Consider the following 17,371-nt stretch of genomic DNA (forward strand, 5'->3'; position numbering starts at 1 on the left):
TGAATAGTCTGTATTAGGGTTTAATTGCCAAGGCAGGAACCTGGGTTTTGATGATTTTTTTAATAGAGGGTGGAATGCTTTTGTAATTTAGCATTTTTCATTTATAAAGCTCATTAGCCACTACATCTAGAGTGTAAAAGATCATCCAAGTGGGATAAGGGGTAGAGATATTGAGACTACATTTTCAGTAAAAGTTGTTGTTAGAATCTGCTGCATTTTCCCTTGATGCTGATATTTTTCTTATCCAATAGATGGTGCCTAGTGTATTTGCCCTGTCCTAACTTTGCATTAGAATACTAACATGTATTGCCTCTCCAAAACAAAGGAATCTTTAGCTATACTTGGTATAAGAAATGAACTTAGTTCTAAGACTGTTTTTTGTTTCTGTCGACTCAGAGATGAAATTAAACTTATGAAAAAAAAATACAAGCTGAATCTGTTGCCTAAGGACTTAAGACAATTTATTACTTTGCTTTCAAATCTCTAGTTCCATGGGATTTAATATGATAACTCACAGCAAAATTATCTAGTTCTCTCCAAGTGTCCCAATATTCTATTCTGGGGTGTGTGTGTGTGTGAGAGAGAGAGTGGGGGAGAGGGGGAGAGAGAGAAGAGGGAGGAAGGAAGGAAGGGAGAGAGAGAGATTGATTTTAGAGCCTCTTTATGATTTTTGCAAAAAAAAAGGGATATTCTACTCATAGGAGTTGAAACGTGTTAATTTCAAGAAAAATATAGAAGAGAAGCAGGAAGGAGGAAGAAGAGAAAATACATGAGCAGAAAGTAGTTACTAAAGTCATCGGGAACGTATTGCCCAGGATCTTTGCTGCATGAATTCTGTTCTTTTTCATTTTTCAGATGAAATTTACAGGAAACATTAGGTCATAAAAATTCATTAAGGATGGCTATCCTTTCTCCTAACTTTGTTCTTTCATTGATGCTATTAAAGTTATCATCTATATTGAAAAGAAAATATATTTCTGCTCACTCTTAGAACTGTTTTAATGTTTCCTAAATGCATTCTTTGAATATTTGATTATGAAAAATGAATAACTGCTGTCTGGAGAGATTTTTCTACAAAATGAAAAAGGTAAGGGTGTATTTATAATTATGGAGACATGTACAATATATCTTAAATACTCAAGAGAGGTATAATTTCATGATTCTCTATGATGAGAAGTTAGGAAATAATTATCCCTTTAATATTAATAATGACTAGATTTTTTAATGGAGATGAATTGAGAAAAGTACCTGAAGGTTTTACTTTTAAATGTCCAGATTCAAAGCAGTAATAATATGACTTTTGCAGACTAGATGCTATTGGAGCACATTCAACCAGTCCATTTCCATCACAATGGGATTTTTTTTAAGTGAATCAAGGGGAGAAAGGACCCTTACAATAAGTCATCTGATGCAGCAATAGTTTATTGTCAGTTTAGAATTGTTCCTTGAGTAATCTCTGAAGGGTTTTGGTTAAACTGGTTTAAAAATGATAACTAAAAGGCATAGTAATCTAAAATCTCCTTCCTTCCACCCAGTCTTATATTTAGCTTATTTTTCTCACAGCAGTAATGACAATTCTGCCTACCCATTCATCTTCCATTAAAGAATAAAAGGAAAGGAGTGTGTTGAGTGGCTTGGAAAGAACAGAATTGATTCATAGGCCATAGGCGGTATCAAAAAGATATTTGAGGGTACACAAATGCTTGCAGGCTTCAGCTCAGAGGGTAAAATAAGCATTATTCCACAGGGAAGCTCACAAAATAAATTGCAGCCTGAGGAGATTGGAAAGTGGGTGGTTTGGGCTGCTCAAGTATCACCTATGAGGGGCACTTTTCCTTCTGCCAGAAACAGAAATGTGTTTGGGGGAGACTCCAGTGTAGATTCTTTTTTTTTTTTTTTTTGGTACTGGGGATTGAACTCAGAGGCCCTTAACCATTGAGCCACATCTCCAGCCCTATTTTGTATTTTATTTTGAGACAGGGTCTCACTGAGTTGCTTAGTTGCTGAGGCTGGCTTTGAACTCAAGATTCTTCTGCCTCAGCCTCCCAAGCCACTGGTATTCCAGGCGTGTGCCACTGCACCCGACAACTGTAAATCCTTAATGTCACATATTTCAGGAGTGAAATTCACAGTCACAAATCAAATTACAACTGCCCAGCTGATGATATTGGTAATTAAACCATGGAGAAAATAAAAATGTTAGCAAATACAATAGAAAAATATCTTGTCTTCCATCAAGATTTCTTAAAATCTAGCCAGGACCAAGGTAAGTTTTGTGGCTGTTTTCGTGCTACTAATTCCTGCTTCCCCTCAACATTGCTTTGTATATCCTTTGTACAATATGAGAAATCCTTGCCCACCGGGGCACTGCAGCAGCCTCAGGAGGAAGGAAAAAGAGCAGGAATGAGCAAGACGAGGGCAAGGAGTCACTAGGAGTCTGTGCACTCCACAGAAGCAGCTTCTCCTGTTTTGTAGTTCATTTCTGACATTCTGAGTGTAAACTTTTTAGCAAAATTAAATCCTGTCTGAACTAGTGCCATGGTTCAGTGAAGAGACTATTTCAAAATCCCAGGAGGTCATGTTTAATAGATGTTATTAATAAATATCCAGAAACAAGTGAGGCATATTTTGGTACAAGGGAGGGCTAATGTGTAGCCAGAAAACTGATGGGTGCTGGAAGTCATTGTGAGTTCAACAATAAAATATCAGTTTGTGTCATTTCTTTCAAAACTCCTTGAAAGCAGGGAGTGTTTCATTTGTCATTGTGTCCCACACCAAACACCAAACTTAACAGGGATAAGGCCTCAGTAGATCCCACTGAATGAATTAATGCCCATCCATTGAATTCATGATGCATATTTCTATTTATGTTACTTGATAATGTCAAATATCTCACGTCACTTTCAATATCTGGATAGATGATGAATGTAGTAAATATGTCCATTCAAACTCTGTCTTCATTTTCTTCTGCATAGAATTGTTGGAGTAAAAATGATCCATTCCTCAATATCTTTTGAATTAAAGTAATAAAATTATGTTGTGCTTAAATTTCCAGGGTTAGAAATAAATACAGCCAATATTCCTGAATGTGTGTGTGAGAGAGACAGATTTAAGACAAGCACTCTTAGATCACTTTTGGCTACTATCAAATCTTTGGAAATAGAAGAAGAGTTGAGAAACTTGATCTCAATGTGGACTCTGCATGGTTGGAAAAGCTATCCAGGTAGGACTTGAGACTTCTAGGAGGCAAGCTACAGAAAATAACAACAGAAGCTCATCAGAGTACCTTCTACAGAGTGTGGACCTAGACTCTGTACATCACTGATTCTGTTTAGAGAAACATGAAAACTCTGAAGACAGAGCTGAGTACTCAAAATAACAAATAAATGTCTAATCCATGCCTTGCATCCCAATTTCTACGCTTTGTCCCACAATGCCTTTGAATATTATCAGATTTTTAAAAATATTAATTTGGAGAAACTGACAAGTTATAGGTCCACATATGTATTCAATCTTCCTAAGAGTAAAAAGTCTGTACTTATTAGCTAGATCCACAAGGGCTAAATGACTCAGTAGTCAATGGTCATGACTTTTAACAAATGAATGGTAGATGGATGAGGGGATGAACATTTGTTCCAAAGATATTATGTGAAGTTTCTAAGGAGTATAAAGATGTCTCCTAGCTCATTACTGCTTCACATTTTCCTTCCTCCTTGTCTTCACCTGAAGATCTAAACTGGAGTGATCCCTGCTTTCTCTCTGCCCCTGCATGCAGACCCCAAGAATAAAACCTTGTTTAATACAGATACATATTTATAGGTTTTCTTTCTAAATCATCTTTGTTTACAGAAAACAGTCAAAAGGAGAAACTGAATTAGGGTCAAAGTTATCTACTGATGATTTATATCCAAGAGTAGTAGATAGAGGGGATTGCAAGGAAGCATGTAAGAAAGAATGTCAGCATAAAGGAAAATAACTACGCAAGTTGTGATATAGAACGTGCTGCTGAGTCACAAAGGAATTCAGCTATTTTTAAAATTATGGCAAAAGGAAAACAGATCATCCCGCTGATGAAGTGGCAGCTGCAATTTGTTACAAGTGAGTTGGCGAGAACTTACCAAGTTTTCTAAAGGCAATTAGCATCAGGGATTTATTCATAGGTATGCCAAGCACTTCATTTTTCTGATTCCAGGAAGGATGATAAAAGAGTCAAACTACATTATAGTCAGAGTGGTCTGGAACTGACCAGCAAAAAAGTATGCCAGTCCATTGTGGGAATGAGATCTTGGAGGTTTTTAGGACCTGGACCACAGAGACCTCTGGGAACTATTGAGGTAGGAGAGGGAAATAGTCACTGACCAGTATACATGGAATAATGAGGGGTTAAGCTCAAGAACAAATGTGCCTATATTTTAATATTTCAAACACAGAACAGCTATGACGATGTATTCTGACACCACCCTCTTGAAGGTGATAATACACAGATTAATTTAACAGAAAAGACAAGGGGCTCAGGTCAGTCTTTTGAGGCATTTCATAACCAATGAAGAAAATATTTTTAAAGCTTTTTCTTGACAAAGGATTTTACATTGTATACCATACAAATACAGAGGATTAAAGAAATTTATGGCCCAAGAACTTGAAAAAACATGAAATTTTCATTTCCTATAAAGGTTTGTAGAGGATTTACAAGGACAAGATATGGAATAACAATAAGTTGTTTTTGGCATATTACTTTCGAGATGCCTAATGGACATTTAACTGAATATGTGGAATACAATATTAGGTATAAGAAGAGAGTTAAATAAAGTGATCTGAATTAGAAATCTGGGACATATCATCTTAAATAAAGTCACAAAATTAAGTGAGATTATGGAAGGTAAAGGAATCTATAGAAAATAGAAGAGTTCTGGTTATTCATTCCTGGAGTATTTAAATGTATGGAGGGAAAAATGAGAAGAGAAATCAGAAAAGACTAAGAAGGAGAAGAGAAAGAAGCAAGGAGAAGAAAGCAGGTCTGTGGTGAAAGATGTTCCATGGAAGAGTGATTGGGTCAACTACTGCTCATAGTTGGGTGACCTTACAATTTATCATTGAAATCTGCATGCATTGAAGGATGAAAGTGGATACTATAAATAATTAAACAGGACAAGGGATACACACCAGATTTGTCCCAAGAAAGATAGAATGCTATATTAGCTTGTCATCACTAGGACTAAATATCGGAGAAAAATAACTTAGAGGAGGAAAGATTTAGATTTCAGCTTCTGGTTTCAGAAGTTGCAGTCCATGGTTGGCCAGCTCCACATCATGGTAGGCAGATGTGGTAGAGGAAAGCTGCTTATCTCATGGCAGCTGGGAAGGAAAGAGAGACAGAGTGGATGGAGACAAGATAGAGTCCCTAATGGCATGCTTCCAAGGACCCACTTTCTCCAACGAGGTTCCACTTCCTGTATTGTATTTCAACTCCCAGTAATCCAGTCAGCTATGATTCTCTAAGTGGATTAATCCACTGATGAGGTTAAAACCCTCATGGCCCAATGACTTCTCAAAATTCCACCTCTGAACATTGCTGTTTTAGGGAACAAGACTTCGACCGTGAATCTTTTGGGGGACACTTCATATCCGAAACCATAACCGATGCATAGTCAAGCTATTCAAAGATCCAGCAGATGGGCCAAGAATTGATAATTAGGTTCAGCAGGGTAAAGGTCATTAGCAACCAAGACAAAAATAATTTCAGAGGATTGGTAGTAAGTAGATGGTCAGAATAAAAGGAGGTCAAAACAGGACAGTAAGTACAGACCACTTTGAACACACCGAGGGGCAGACCGTGAAGAGTGATGGAGGGGGAGTGGAGACCAAGAGTGTTCTTTTTTGTGCACAGTATATGTACTTGTGTGTGTGCATATCTTTTTTATATGGACAAACAGTAGCCATTGTTTCTCATTTAAAATGGGCACATACTGCAACCATGCCATAAAGCAATCTGTGTCCAGGACAGGGACTATCCAAATGAAAAACTTGCATTGGCTTCACAAGGCTGAAGGGCCATAATTTATACAAAGATGTTTAATGCTGTGAGCCTGTGCAGTGTCATTTGGAATATTTCACCACTTTCCTCTAGAAGTGGAATTTAGCACCTTGATGATATTAGAGGTCCTGTCTCCTCAGGACCCAAGATGCTATTTGTCTGACATGAAAGTGTATCCTAATAACAGTAAAACTCACTAGCAAGACTAACTAAATAAATCAGGAAATGTTGGCAAGGAAATATCCCCTAAATTCTATACACCAGAGTATGAGACGTGCAAGGGAAACAGGATAGCGAAAAGCATGAATAGACACTACAGCCAGATTGCAGAAGCTTGATTTCTGATCCCAACAGCAGCTAGCCATGTGACCTTGCGTGAGTTTCCAAATCTCTCTAGATTCAGTTTTTTAAACTACAAAATAGAAATATAACAAAAACAACAAGTGCCTACCTGTACTTTGTGTGAGTGATAAAAGAGTTAATACCCATAAAGTGCCTGGAACAACACCTAGCACATAATAAATGCTCAATTAGGGTGAGCTACACTACTTTAAATGTTACATTTGAGGAATACATTCAGAAATGGATCTCAGTCTTTATTATCAATAAACCAGTAGGTTCTAATTTCTAGATGCAATGCAAAAACTGATTAGATAACATTAGTAGAGCAGTATAATAAAGACAATGAGAGCCAAGGCACTGGAATCCATGAACATGCAGAGGTTCCTGGCCTGGGTCTCAAGTTGTAGAGACTGGAATGAGACAATTATTCTAAGCTTTAGTTTCCTCTTGTGTAATATGAGATAATAGTACAAGCTCCATCCTTTTTTCTCATTCAAAATCTGTAAAAGTATGAAATGAATGTGACCATAGGGATGACACAGAAAGAACCAAGAATCAGATTTCAATTTTTAAACTATTAACGACACATTGGTAAACTTGAAACCACATTAAAAAAAAAAATTATAATAACCAAGTACTCAGGAACAACAACAATTCTTTTTCTCCCCCACATCCTAATTTTGCTTATTTATTTTAATTTCAAGATACAACTTTATATATACAAAAAAAATGATGTCTGCAAAATAAAGAATTGAAATGACAAACTACTAAATGGGAAAAATGCACAATGATGCAAGTTTCAATTTAGAATCCAAAGGCGATCATTTTGAGTAATTAGAGGGAAATAAAAAATAAGAGAGAAATGATTCGGGATTAGAAGCTAGTGGTGCTTCCCTACACAGTAGGCCTTTACTGTTTAGATGGCATTCCTAAGAACCAAATAGAAATTTCTTGAGATTTGTGGTATCACAAAGCAGAGCTATAGGAGATAGCCCTTACAGAGAGGCTAGATTTATTCCAACCTCAGTTCCTACCTATATTTAGGACTTTCTAGTGAGTTTTGATGGTATACCTCCAGGACAGATGCATTCATTTACAACAAAATAAAACTCAACACTTTTTAAATAGCTGACATTCTTGTTTATTTTCCTCCCTCTCTTCCTGCCTCCCTCCATTCTTTACTTTTCTCCTTCTCCTCTTCTTCTATATATTTTGCTTATATCAGTATAACTTTTTTCATGCTTTGAATGCTTATCCCAGATAAATAGTGCCCGAATTTATTTGTTAAGGTAGAGTAGAGCAGTTTAATTGAAGTTATGGATTATTTGAGATCCTAAGTCTCCTGGAGGCCTGGGCAGAAGCTGTCTGAAAGGCACTCACATTTCATCAGTGGACAGGTGGTAGACACCTACACTTAACCAAGAGACTTCACTCTTAGGACTACATTTCCAGCCATCTAATGACTTGTACATAGTTTAAACAGAAATGCTGCCTTTGGGATAGTAGTTATGATGCACATTAGAGAAAGTTTACCTTGGTGATACTGGGCTATAATGAATAGGGTGAAAATTAACAAACTAATTGAATTTCATTATATAATAATTATACTCTTCATACAATCAACAATATTATGATCCCACTATGCTCATGTCAGTTATTTTATTACCTATTAAAGACACAAAAAGAATAAAATTTAGCTCTTGATTTTAAGATAGACAATTGGGTCCACCTGTCACAAAATTACTTTCTTTGGACACTAGATCCTTACTAGAATTCAAAGAAAATTAAGAAATTATGGGATGCCTTAAAAGAAAATATACTTATTTATATTTGTACTGAGATTCTAATTCATTACATGGAATTTTCTGTTAAGTATTTATAACTTATACTGGAGAAGTCTGGCCATAGAAATATGCTTAGGGAATAACAAGGAGGTATTCCTAATACCTTAGAGTAAACAAAGTTCCCTAGGGAGATCTCCTCAGCTAGACCTTAAAGTAGGACTAGGAGTTAGCCTAACAAAAAAAAAAAAAAGCAGAACAAACATAACATGTATACATGGTCATAATGATCACTGATCACAGATGCAAAATTGAAGAACAGCATGGCTGGAAAATAAGCTAGAGAATGATAGCCCAGTGCTGAGGGGGAGAAGGCCAAGCCACAGTAGACTTGTTCCATTATTTTCACACCAATTCGTGTCTTTGTACCTGTACTTTGGATAATAATGATCATCACATTCCACCATCATTAATAACCCTATGCCTCCTCCCTTCCCCTCCAACTCCTCTGCCCTATCTAGAGTTCATCTATTCCTCCCAAGCTCCCTCTCCCTATCCCACTATAAATCAGCCTCCATATATATATATATGTAAAAAAATTGGCATTTGTTTTTTTGGGGGATGGCTAACTTCACTTAGCATTATCTTCTCTAACTCCATTCATTTACCTGCAAATGCCATGGTTTTATTGTTCATTATAGGCCATTGTTCATATTATTTTGATCAGTTTATTTTTTAAACAGAATACAGAGAATTTTCATTTATAAACCAAGTTGAAAATCATAATTTTTCTTGTTAAATTGGCACGTATTGTTGGGAGGCACTATGCTCACAACACAGAAATGTTATTTGTGGGGTGCTAAGATAAATGTTTTAAATGGACAATGATGTTGACCATATTTACATTTGAAGGGGATTTGATTGTGAGCACTGGGACACTCAGAAGCTCTAGTTGTAGTTCAGAGGAGAGATGATGAAGACCTAAGTTAGGCTATAACTTTGACCACTCATTTAATGAATATCTCTATAGGTAGGACCTGTTCTTTTAATACTTCCCCCCCCCAGAGAAATTCCTCCTTCAGTTCTCTTTAATTGTCAGACCTAAATGAGACCTGAATCCTCATATGATTGCCACTAAGGCACCTTCCTGCTTGAGGCCAAACTTTTGTTGTGAACCATGGCAGGAGTCAATAATTGGAAAACCTATTAATTTCAATTTTAGTGTGAAATAGAATCAATTATAATTATTTTATTCTTTTCTATGTTCTTAATAGGTAATAAAGTAATTATAAGGATTAGAAAACATAATAAATTTTATAATCATGAGTAGAACTAGTTTGGGTAACATATCTAATCAAGTAATGAACGTGCTGTAAGAAATTTTTATTTTTAATTTTTTTTCATTTTTAATTTAATGGAAATAACTGCAAATTTTTAACACAGAGGCAAAGACAGTGACATAATTATCACAAGGAATTACAAGCAATGAATTAAAAATGGAAATATTCCTTAACAGTTCTAATTAATCAAAGAAATTTATATCAAATAAAATATGTTTCAGTGAATGAAATTAACAAAAATTAAAGCACAGCACCACCTTTGAGGGGTGAAGTGGTAGAGGAATAGATTCATTCATACAATGCTGGTAACACTGTTGCTGTTTCAGCTCTTTCTAAATTGGTCTGGAAAGTATTTTGATAAGTACCGTTATTATCTTCAAACCATCCCATTCCTGGGAATTTGTACTAAGGTTCACTTTATCCTAAGGTTATTCAAACTGAGAAAAAAAAACATAAAATTTACAACTTTATCAAAAAAAGTGCACAATTAATAAAAATAAAAGACTAATAAGTCAATAGTTACATATCAATCTGATTTAACGTTAACCATAATAATAATTATTGAATTTTTGTTACAGTGTATAAATGTGCCTAATGTTAAATTTAAAAAAAAAAATGTAGCTTTGCCATCTCTTATATATAGTAACGAAAATCATGTGAACAAACAGAAACCTGAAATACACATGGGGAAAAACAGAACACGCAATATAAAAACAGTCAGTGTACAAAGGAAATGAAATGATTTTTAAAGGCATAATAATGCACTTATAAAAATTCTTTCATAACTTTTAAGTCAAGGGAAAAGTCAAGGCTGATATAGATCAGGTGAATTTATATTAAAAAACGTATGAAATCTGAAAATGGACATTCCAGCTAACCAATAGCCCCTAGAATTTATAGGATAACAAGATAATCTTTTTATGGCTCTTATCCAAAAAGAATTTCTTGAGTTGAAGATTTACTTAATACATTTCCAATTCCTGTAGGCCAAAGGAAAAAATATTTAAAGACTCAAAGAGGAATTAGTAGTTTCCTCTAATATATATAGCCCTGACTGGAAAAAAACATATATTTTTTTAAATGTTACCTTTCTAGAGAAAAAAAAATTCAAGTTTTTTGAGATAAAGTTATCTTTATTACAATTCTATTTACACTAATAATATTCCCAGTAAATAAAACAGGCATAGTAGCTATAGGAATTTTTGCTATGCTAAAGAGCAAGTTAATTATTTTTTTTAATTTTTAAATTTGTTTTAATTAGTTATATATGACAGTAGAATACCAGACCATAAACTATACTACAAAGCCATAGTAACAGAAATGGCATAGTATCGGCACAAAAACAGACATGTAGACCAGTGGTACAAAATATCAGACATAGAGATAAGCCCACATAAATACCACTATCTCATACTAGAAAAAGTTGCCAAAAACATTCACTGTATATGATGAGATGGTATATTACTCAGCCTTAAAGAAGAATGAAATTATGGCATTTGCAGGTAAGTGGACGGAGCTGGAGAATATCATGCTAAGCAAAATAAGCCAATACCAAAAATCAAAAGCTGAATGTTTTCTCTGATATGTGGATGCTAATTTACAATAGCAGGGGGCGTGGCTAGGGCAGAAGAGAGTTACTTAGACAAAGGGGAATGAAGGGAGGGTGTGGGGTATAGGGGTAGGAAGGATAATAGAATGAATAAGACATTATTACTCTATATACATACATAACTATACAACCAGTGGGATTCTACATCAAGCACAACCAGAAGAACGAGAAATTACACAAAGTTTTAACTTGAATTCTCGTAAAGGATAAAGTTGGGTTTACTCTTTTATGTACCTATACTGTTACCTATCTTAAGGAACTCTGACCTCACACATCTCCTTTTTCTTTAGATATGTTTAAGCATTTCTAATCCCAGCAGAAAACACAACAGAGGTTCAATTTATGGTTTCCCATGCCTAAGGAGTGTTTCCCCTCACTATTCTTAATGTAGCCCTTTTAAAATATATTACATTTAAAATACAATGACATTTTGTTGAATTCAGAAGCTGAACCCTTAAATAGTTGATTAAGCAATCCATTAAACTGAGGTTCAACTTTCAAATCCCACTGTGATAATTACTGAAATACTTCATTTCCCATAAGAAATAAATGACGTATTCTTGAAATATACATTTAAACTGATTTATTGAATATACTGTATTTTTGAGGAACTCTGAATAAAATTGTGGCCCACCCTTTGGAGGAAATAAATGATATCTTCCAAATTTATATAAATTATACATTATTTTAAAAGGGGAATTTTTTTTTTTTCAGTGAAGCTACCCACCGATACATTTTGTCAAGGGAGGATGTCCCATACTTTAGATTTCTACTTATGGTAGTGAGAAATTTAAAATCTGTTTCTGTTAAGAATAGGTTCTTGGAAAGTCCTTCTCTAATCTCATTTTTACATCAGTCCCTTTCACCTTACTGTCTTCAATGGCCTACACAATGATTTCTTAAAACTATAAAGTTAAAATTAGTTCTTGAATATTAAGTAGTAGTTCTGCCATATAATAGGATAAGTCTCTATCCTGAATAATGTTCTTTCTCCTGTCATTTTATATATGAGTTGGAATAAGAAGTTAATTAGAATGTATCCAGAGACTATGACAGCACTGACAAGGAAACTTTCTCCTACATGGCATTATTAATGGAATGAAGTAGTATTTAGCTTAAGGAAGAAAGGCTTCAATACAGACATAATGGCTCTTCACAAATATCTGAAGGGTGATTCTGTAGGAAGAGGAGAAAGCTGATGCTAATGCTTCAGCAACTGGAACCCACATGTAGGAGTCAGAAAAAAAAGGGAGATTTGAACTTTAAAGAATTAACCACCAGAGTTACTCTAAATGTGAATAGACTACTTGTTAAACACTGAGCATGCCATTACTGGACATGTTCAAAGTAACCTAAATAGAGTCTTCATGTATCAGATCAGTACTGTGGTCCTTATACCTCAGAGCTCCCTTTATCAAAGCATGCAGTTGTCACCTGACTCCGGTGTTGGTCATGTGACCTGACTTAGCCAAGAGAATCTCAGTTAGCAGATACTTGAAAGCACTTGAGCAATAGGGCTGGACTTGTCTTGTGGCATTTGGGGCTCCCTACTATGTGAACAAAGTCAGACTATTCTGATAGATGATGAAGTAACTACACAGAAGAGATAAACCATCATAACTGCTAGATCTCCACTACCACCAATACAAGGGGCCAGGTGAACTCACAACAGGAAAAAGGGCATGGTTGAGACCAGGAAGCAACAACTTCATGGAGAAGCAAAGACCAATTTCCCAATCTATAGAAATGAAAGCTAAATTGATGGCCATTTCTCTAAGTCACAGGGGTTCAAAGTTGTTATATAGCAATAAAAATGATAAATATATACAAATAAAATTAACCATGCAAGAATTATATGATACTTGTATAAATGGTAGAGATAAAAAAAAAATTGGGATCAACCTCAGAATGGAAGAGGTCATGGAGCCCTGTGGTTGTTAGAGGAAAAAAAAAGAGCATAAATCGGGGATTGAGGATAGGCAGAATGTGAATAGAAAAGATAGAATGTTAAACAGTATCCACACAGCAAAGAATGATATAAATGGTAGACCCAGTTGTTCCTGGGTTCCTAGAGCAAAAGTCAACTTTGGCTAAAGTAAAGAGGAATTTATTGGAAGGATATTGAAAGTAGTTCAGAAATTCAAAGGAGAAACTGAACAACAGACTGTTCAAATATGACAACAGGTTAACTATGTTCTGAGAGGCATGCAGTAAAGAACATTCCCTTCAGAATACCACCCATCCTGTGCATTAGCTTCCACTGATTCCTCAAAAATCTGCCTTTATGTAATTCCCCAAGGTTTAAACTCCTTAGAGAAAAGTTCTGACTTACCTAAGACCATCTTTTATTCAGCCCCAGCTGGGGAAGAAAAGGCAGATCAATGACTGCCTCAGCAGAAGCAGATCTAAGGGAGAGAAGGCTCCAGAGAAATTCAGGGCATTGTTACCAAGGGAAGCAGGAAGGGAGCCTTGGCAGGTGAGGTGGCTGCTGTTATTAGGGTAAATTACAGGTTAATAACCGTTAGGTCATATACTAATGAATAACATATGCTCAAAGCTCCTCTACCTTTTTGAAATATTAATTCAACCTTGGCAAGAGAGGTACTAGTAAACTTACAAAAATGGAAAGAAAAGTTAAGTGACAGAATTATTAAATACAAGAGCTGGGACATGAATCTAGGCTACTTGACAGGAGACTCTACCATCACAAAACTCAGGTCTATGCTGCCTTTCAAATGCAAATAACTAGTTCAAGGAAGTAAAGTAGAGTAGTCAGCCTGAAGAAATGGTACATGAGAAAAAGAAGAGGTAGAAATGCAAGGGTTATTCCATTATACAACTTTAGTCTGTTTATGGAAAATATTATAAATAATTTATTTATATATAACAAGCATACCAACAACCGCTATCTGTTCTTCACCAAATCCTGGAGGACTATTCTATAGATCAATCTATCTATCTATCTATCTATCTATCTACCTATCTATATAGATATACATATATTCCCCAGGTGTCTCTGTCTATCTATATATAGATATAGATAGATATATATATAAATATCTGTTTCTCCAGATCTCTCTCTCTCTCTCTCTCTCTCTCTCTATATATATATATATATATGTAAATATATATATATTTCTCCAAGTATATACTGTCCTGAAAATTTGGTATCCTTTTCAAAGTCAACTATTAACTTCTTTTTCAAACTATAGGTGATTGAATGCTTACAGATAATCAAAATATTTCAATTCATGTGCATTCAAAAATTATAATGCATTAGACTACAGACCTGTCAATTTATACTTATCATCACAATATTGAACAGTCACATAAATGGATGCTTAGTCCAACCTAGTTAGCAGTCTGTGGCATAATCAAATTGCACACTGTGTTTGTGGTTGCAAACTTAGGTCTTTTCTCAGTGAATCGATTGGTTAGTCTTGTTAGACAAAAAATATAGTCTTTTATACATGAGATTTCACAACGGCAATGAGAGTAACACAGAGAGATTGTGGTGATAATTAAGATTAGTCAATCTAAGACATGTGCTAAATGATATAAGAAAATTAAATCAAATAAGAAATTTTTTATTAGATTGGACTCCAAAATGAACTAATGCCCAACTGCAGAGCTAATGTAAAAATTAGTTTTCCCCTAACCATTGAAAAGATCAATGATCTATTAACTCACTCTAGGCAGCAATAAGCTTTCATTATAACTTGTAACCCACACTTTGGACATTCTACTGCCAAAGTCTCACTCTCAATAAAATAGTTATTTTTCACATGGACAATATTGACATCTTTTTCCATGATTGAAAAAATAATTTTGCTCTTTATCTCAATGCTATCCCAGGTTTCTATATGCAATATCTTTACAAAGAAAAATAACTATAATCAGCTTCTTTTATGATTTTGTAGCCCAACCTTCAGAAAAAAGTTAGATTATCTTCATTAAATATCCACATTAAGATGAAATATTATAAAACCTTTAATGGTAAAACATATTTTTGAAGCTTTTTCATACCAAGTAAAATTGTTTCATTCACCCCTCCTTCATCCAGGAGCAAAGAACAGCAGTGGTCCACAAAGTAAAGCTACGGCAGGATTGCAGGGAAGCTGAAGTTGGGCTAGTTTATGGATGGGAGTATTGTGTTAAATTTTGTATTAAAAATGATATAAAGTTTATTTATAAAAATAAATGTGGAGAATGGTTACATGCAAATATATTGACCACTTACAGTCCTCAAATAATATTTTCTTCTTCTGACAAAATTTATGGTGGAAAGAAATAACAATCCTTATTAATAAAGGAAAAAAGTAGGTTGTGGGGACATCACTCAACCCAGCAGGCAAATGAAGGGAGACCACTCAAGATGGGTATAGTTTTTATAATGTTTATGAGGCAAATATGGGATTTCATTTCCACAATTTTATCTAAATTTCTTGTTCTGAAATTAAAACCAACTCCAAAGAACAACGAAAGGAAAGAAGTTGAATTAGAATTTGAACTTGAAAAGGGAGAGATAAAAGCTTGAAATAAATTTTATTAGGAAACCAGATTAAAAGTCATAGTAAATATAAAGAGAGGCAGGTGATCTGTGATATTTGGATAAATAATTGTCTGTGAGATAGCTCATGAAGCCAACAGGCTAATTAACAAATATTACAGAAAGTATAAAATGTTCAAGCTTTGAAATCAATGAGTCTTCATGATGCATTTTAGGATATAGGTGTAAGAAGAAAATGATTACTTACATCATAAAGAATTCCTGCAAAGCAGTCGTATTTAGGCATTTTTCATAACTCAGTAATCAAATAGTAAGACTGTCAATGTACCAGACATTGTAATAAGTATTGAAAATGAAAAAGAGATTCTAAATTTCTAGTTTGAGTGAGAACAGTGAAACATGTATTGGAGTAGCTCCTGCAGAAAACAAGAATTAGAAATTCTAAGGAAAATGAAGACACTGAAATATGATCAAGAGCAGAAAGATATTGAAAGGTTATGACCTTTGAAAGCAGGATAGATGTCTGATTGTTCTGGGGGTAGGGTAGGGTGGCTGTCCGAGGTTAAAAATCATATGTATTTTAATTTAGAAGTAAGGAGTGTAAATTTGAAATAGAGGTGGATGTGAATCTCACAGACCCAAAAATCTCAGGAAAGCCTAGGCAGAAAATAGACTATTTTCTACAAATTTAAAGCAACCATACTGGAGCACAGTTTACTAAATCCACTGAAAACTAGTCATAAAAAGAATATTGTAATGGCACTCAGAAGAAAACAGTTTGTTTACGCATACAGAGAAAAAATAGTAAGAATAATGGTTGAATTCTCAGTAGAAATCATGGAAGCTAAGAAAAAATGGAATAACTTCTTTAAATAATGAAATAGAGGAATTAAACTAAACTTTCACACACAACAAATAAGTCAGTAAAAAAGAAAAGAAACAATGAAAATGTTTCTGATAAATAAAACTGTCTCAGATAATCATCACCAGACTATGTGTACTACACAGGACATGCTAAAGCAATTTTACTAGACAGAAGAGAAAGAACATTGAAAGGGGTTTAAATCTACAAAAAGTAATAAAGATAACTGGAAATGATAAATACATCACAATGTAATATTTTATTCTTTCCTCTATCCCTAAAGTTTTCAAATGCAACAGATATCTATAGAAAAATTAAAAGGATATATTTAAGATTCATAGCATAGATAGAAGTAAAAGGTATGGTAATGCTACAGAAGATGTAAGGAGATTCTAATAGATTATACTTTCTTAAGATTCTCTCATAGTATGCACAGTGGTGTAATGTTAAGATAGATAAATTAGGAACACATGCCACAACCACTAAAGCAACAACAATAGCAATGCACAAAGAGGTATAGATTAAATGTCAATAAAGTACCTACAATTAAACATCAAACAAGAATAATGGTAATACTAAACATGAAAGGAAGAAGGAGGAAAGAAATCCAGAATAGTAGTTTCCAATGCAAATAGCAAAAAGCTACCCATACTAGCAATTATATTAAATATAAATGGACTATTTAATGATGTTAAAAAGAAAAAAATATCTTATGAATTAAAAGAAAATATACAACTATGTCCTGTATTTAACAAATATATTTTTATATATGAAAGCAGAATAAGTTTAAAAGTAAGAGGATAGGAAAATACATTCTATTCATGGTGATAAGGCATAACTTTCAAAATGAAGAAAGGAAAAATTGATCAAGAAGATATGACTATTCTAAATGT

Source organism: Urocitellus parryii, chromosome 5, assembly GCF_045843805.1.
Source record: "Urocitellus parryii isolate mUroPar1 chromosome 5, mUroPar1.hap1, whole genome shotgun sequence".
NCBI classification, from domain to species: Eukaryota; Metazoa; Chordata; class Mammalia; order Rodentia; family Sciuridae; genus Urocitellus; species Urocitellus parryii.